The sequence below is a fragment of the Glycine max genome, chromosome 17 (genome assembly GCF_000004515.6).
Source record: "Glycine max cultivar Williams 82 chromosome 17, Glycine_max_v4.0, whole genome shotgun sequence".
Classification (NCBI taxonomy): Eukaryota; Viridiplantae; Streptophyta; class Magnoliopsida; order Fabales; family Fabaceae; genus Glycine; species Glycine max.
In genome coordinates, this window is record NC_038253.2 from 12,811,289 (window position 1) to 12,817,288 (window position 6,000).

The window sequence follows — 6,000 nt, forward strand, 5'->3', positions numbered from 1 at the left end:
TGATAAGATAAAGATTTAAAAGATCAAAATAAAAGATTTAAATTAAATGATGATAAAGATAGAAAATAAAAGTAAAAGATAAGAAAAATAAAAGATTAAGATAAAGATAAGAAAATATAAGATAAGAAAAATAAAAGATAAAATAAAATCAGAATTTGATAAGGTTGAAACCTGGTCTGCCTTGTTTGTCTAGGATATTTTAATTTATGATTTTTCTTTATCAATTTAGGTGATTCTATTCTACCCACATCTGGTCAGTTACTTGCCTCTGATTCCTCACGATGATAAGCCTATTTTATTTATATATCTTCCAAATTCCTTTGCAAAGACTCAACAAATAAAATGCATGAAGTAGGAATTCTAGATGTTTGCAAGAATGCATCGGCATAAAATTATCATTCTATTCCTAGCAATGATTTTCTTATGAAATCCTTTCTTTTTGTTCTATTAGAAGTTACCATCTTCCGAGCGTCTAACCCCTAAAACCAATGCATGCATGCCTTCTTTAAATCATATTTAGAAGTTACCTTCTCCCGAGCATCTAACCCCTAACAGAATATAAAGATGAATGAAACAAGATAAAAACAGAAAAGATAATAGAATAGAAAACACCTTTGCATTGATAAATAGTGAGTACATCATACATCACTTGACTTTTAGGCCTGCCAGACCCTAACTAGGGGTTTAGCCACTCATGGTCATTGAGGGCTTTACAATGGATGAGGTATAAGAACTGATGGGATAAGAGGGGTGAAAGAAAATGAGTAAATGAAACCCCTCCTAGAGGGGGTTCTATGGTGTTATCTGCTTAGCTTGACTCCCTTTTTATAGTTGTTGTAGTGGACTTGGGCCTAATGCTAAAAATCTTCCTTTTTGATATCTTTTGGATTTATTTTGCTTGTAATCATATCTTCCTGAGACTTCCTGATATTTTAGATATTTTCTCAATCTTTTTCTCCTTTAATCTCTCCTTTTCATATCATATCTGCAAGCCATAAATAAGAAAAATGTCAAATCTTAATATTTAAGTCAAAGATAATTGCTAAATAAATATTTTTAAAGATATTTTCAATATATTTTTATTATCAAAATAACTCATATTTAGCAGTTATCAGATAACGTGTTAAATTGAGATTATACCATTGTGATTGAGATCGAGTGTATGTGATAAATTGAGTATGTATGTGATTGAGATGTTGTGTGTATTGAGTTATGAATTATGAATTGTACAATCGCACGACTATAAGACCCTTTAAGGGCGACGAGTTAATGCTAAGACCCTTTAAAAGCGACGAGTTAATGCTAAGACCCTTTAAGTGCAACGAGTTAATGCGCGACAAGTATTGTGATGGGAACCATTATGGGGACCCGACGAGTTTAATCACAAGCGTGACAAGATAAAACTATTTTGAGAACAATTGAGGAGTCGTGTGTTTTGTATAGTTCATAAATAGAGTTTGTGTGCTAAAATGTTTTCTGGGTTTGACTTGAATTAGGAGGGAGAGGCCTTGACAGATTCTTCGGAGTATAGGCCTTGGGGGTAAATACATCCGGTTTGAGTGCTCCTTTAAGCCTATGTTGATCCCATATGGTTGGAGCATTCTCGCAAAACAGCGTGACCCTAACTGATCTTCCTATGATTTTACCTAATGAGAGTGACCTGACTTGCTAGTGTGTGGTTTGTCTTGTCATGTACTCCTAGGCGCCCAACGAGGTTTTTCACTAACATGGTACCATATTGCATATAGGATTGAGTCTTAGTGTATATGTTGCATAATGCTTGTGTATTGATCGATATTGATTGACTTGGTGATATTGTGTTTTGATCCTTGAGTATGTGAATGTTGTGAAAATGAATGAGACGTGTTGTGTTGTGATGTTGGGCGACAAAGTGGTGAAATGACGTTAACTATGTTTAAGTAAGTTTTATTTTATTTATATGATATTTATACCTACATGATGTTTTGTTTCTCTCCATTAGTTAGGAATGTGATAACTTACTCCCTGTATGCTATTTGTGTTTGGATCCTGTGATAATCTCGAACCTTGCGTGTTCGTGGGAGTAGATGAATAGGTGGATGACTATGAAGAACCTATGCTAGAAGATACGGGAACACAATGCTCTGATAGGATGTGACTATATTAATTGCATGAAGTCTCGGACGACCTTATTTTGAGCCGAGATGATTTATTATTTTTTTGGACAAGTTTTATTATGATGTTAAAAAAGTGAATGTGAGTCTTTTATCCTTTTGAAAGACTTGTATTTAAATATGTTTTGAAAAAATTTAATTAATTTTGATTTCTTATTCTTTTTATTATATATGGGATAGAGGGTATCATATTAATAAATTTATTATATATGATAAATTATAATTGAATAGCTATGTAAAATTTTTTAACATTGTCATTATATAATCCTTTTTCTCTTAATAAAATATTGTTTTTCAAAGGATAAATTACTCATTTGTTTTCATAATTTCGATTCAAAAATTTAATTTCATTTTAATAGTTCGAAATCATTTGAAGACTTTAAGAGTTTTATAATTTTTTAACAACTTAAAATAATCCTTATTAATTGTATTTGTTTTCTATTAAGAGCAAAACTATAAGAATATATAAGAAAGGGATTGGACCCTTTACTTTGTTTAAAAAAGCATAAAGATTATTTTATATTTTTAAAATTTGTAAACTCATTTTAAAAATAAAACTCAACTATAAATAGCGCCTAGCCTAATAACAATAATAAACGCCGAAATCAAATCATTAATCAAAGTTATAACCAACCATTATAGGCCCTCGTGTGGTTAATTATTAGTAGCTCGTTTGACGTTGAAGGTTCTTGGTCCTGTTTATTTTAAGGTTGAGTTAAATTTATTAATTTTAATAAAATTAATTTTGAATAATTGAATGTAATTAGTATAAATTTTTTATTAATTTCAACCATAAATTTATGTTGAAATGTATATTTATTAGGAAGTGTGAATTAATTTTCTAATACTAATTAACACAAGCAGGACTTCAAGAACCTCTAGGCGTAAAACATTTAATTTAACAATTTAATCCCCAACTTAGCAGACAATTAATCTACAAGATTAACAAATTACATAAGCAGCATTAATAAAAACACATGATTTAATCATCCTATAATAGACAAGTAATTTAGTTAGAAAATTCCATAACGTACCTCTGGCAACTTCATGCATTGAATTTTTCCATAAAAAAAAAAAACTTCATGCATTGAATTTTATATTGGTAAATTTCAATCAAAGAAAAAAGGAATAAAATTCTAGTAGACAAACGTGCCATACGGGGGCAGCAGACAATAGGAAAAAATATTCATTCATGTGGGATTTAATTTGCACATGTTTGGTGACAGCAGTATCTTAAATTAATTGAAATATTATGCATGAATATTCATCACTACTCAATTGTTCTGTTGAGCAATTTTATATAAACACATGCTTCTTGGAGAATCATTAAAAAAAAAACTTAAAGATAATATTAAAGTTAATAATTTTAGTAAATTCATTGTTGTCATTTTTCAATTCTCATTTTAATATATGTATTGAGTTTTTAATTGACTATGTCAAAATAAAAAAAATATTCTCATTCAATTAAAATCGTATTACAACTTTTACGATTATATAATGAGTTTAATTGTTATGTATTATTCTCATAATTTTTTTATACTCAATCAATAAAAAATTATATTAGATATGACTTTTAAGATATGCGGTATAAAAAACAACACGTTATCATATATGTCAATTTTATATTGAACATACAATACCGTGTGAAAACCCTTAACTTACACCACCTATACATCTAAGTTAATTAAACTCTTGCATGATACTGAGTTGGATCCATTTTGTCCACATTATATTATTTTAAATAAGATGATAAATTGTTACACAAAACAAAGTGTACGTCTATTGCATTTTCACGCTTAATTAAGTTGAAAAGTTCATAAATTCACCTCATGGAAATCACTTTTACAATAATTAAATTCGGTTTTCATTTTTGAAAAAACAAAGTGGCAAGAATCAAATTTTGTGCTCCCTTGTTCTGTAACAAAAACAAAAATCCTAGTCACCTGTTTGAATAATTCTTTGATATTCGTGAACTGATATATATAATATTTAACCTCCATAAAAAAAATTCATATGCAATTGTTTAAAACATATGGTTTTTGCTTTTGTTTTTGTTTCCCCCACTAGACCAAGGTGGCAAGGTATATTTCTAGCTACAAGTTTAAGTCCATTTGAATCTTCTATAAAACTAATCCCGATATCTTATCGTTATCGTACTATTTCAGGGAGTAACCATGAGAAGACGAAAGTTAATTGTTAAGTATTCCGTGGAATAAACATAATCACGTTTCGTTTTATGATTTGCTTGCTATAGATTTAGTTCAATTATATTATTATATGTGATACGATTCCATTATTCCATTAATACATGCTCATTTCATTCCTCGACAAAAAGCAAGGTTTACAATTATAACATTTCAAGTGTTTTCTTTCCCTAGCCAATGGGAAACTATATGTCATTTATTGAATGAATTCTGATTAATTATATTTATATACATATGATAGGCATCTAGTTGTTGAGACATTCGTTGCCAGCTTCTGAATGCAGTAACAGTGTGATAGGATCACATCTTCGCAGACAACCAGGCAACTTACGTAATTAATTAATGGTATCATATATCATAAAAGTTTAACTAGCAAAAGTATATTTCATAAAACTCCTATTACAATAATTGCTTTGCTTTAAAAACTATGATTCCTGGCCAATACTATCACTTAAACGAGCTTGACAAGTTATGTGTACCAAACAAAGAGTTTGAAAAGCAAATAATTTCTCAAAAAGTGCATTTAAACAACCCTTGTGTAGTATTATTATTATGAGTTATGACCCCAACTTGCATGTCCGGCTGCTATTACCAAACTTAAATGTAGAAAATTATTGTATTCATTACATTCTTAATGTGAGATACGTTTATATAATCTACTATTTATACAAGCTAAATATGTAACGGAATTTTTAACGAGTGTGATATTTTTTTGTAACTAATAACAGTAACTGATAACCGATCAACTAACTGTCCAATAGATTATTTTTTTTTATGGAAGGAGCGAAGCCCCAAGAAAACAACTAAAAACCACGTGGATCCTATCACTGTTACTGTCCAATATATATATTATCGTTAAATATTAGTTATTAATATATATTTTTTTTATTTGAGAACTCAAACCCATGATCTATCAATTTCTCCCTCCTACCCTTACCACCAACAATTGTGTTATATAAGAAATTACATTAATTTTTTGCAATAAACATATATTTTAACCAAAACCATGACCTGAAAAATTCGGGTGTTAAAGTTGGTTTAGTATTTTTGTGTAGTAAGCATAGGTTTATTAAGAAAATAAATAATTGAAAAACTTAGTTAAGTGGTGAGCAAAAGTTAATCCTTTATAAGGAAAAGTTATGAGTTATATAAGTGTTGAGGAAAAGTTAATCTTAATATTTATACAAGTTAAATTAAAAAAATGAGAATAGAAGATGTGAATTAATTAAGAAGTAAAGAAAGTATAAATAATGGGGCAGGCAGCTCTGCATACTTTGCCTCAGTTTGGCTTTTGGCTGGCTTAATGGAGATTAATGAGTAATTTATATACAAGAAAGAATATTTAATTTAATCATTGTCTTTTATGGGAACACGTGATGCGCAACGGCCTTGTTTCCACGAACCTTTTAAATCATTTTTAAAGTACACGCATTAGCAATATTTACATGCCACAAAAAAACTTACTGGAGTTTTAAATAATGGCCAATACAGTAAGTCTTTTCTCCTATATATATATATATATATATATATATATATATATATATAGGAGTATATTGTTAAATTCTCAAGTCATTTTCTTATATTTTTTTAATATATTAAATACTTGTTAAAAATTACACCAAAGGTTTTTCCTTTTTATTGAT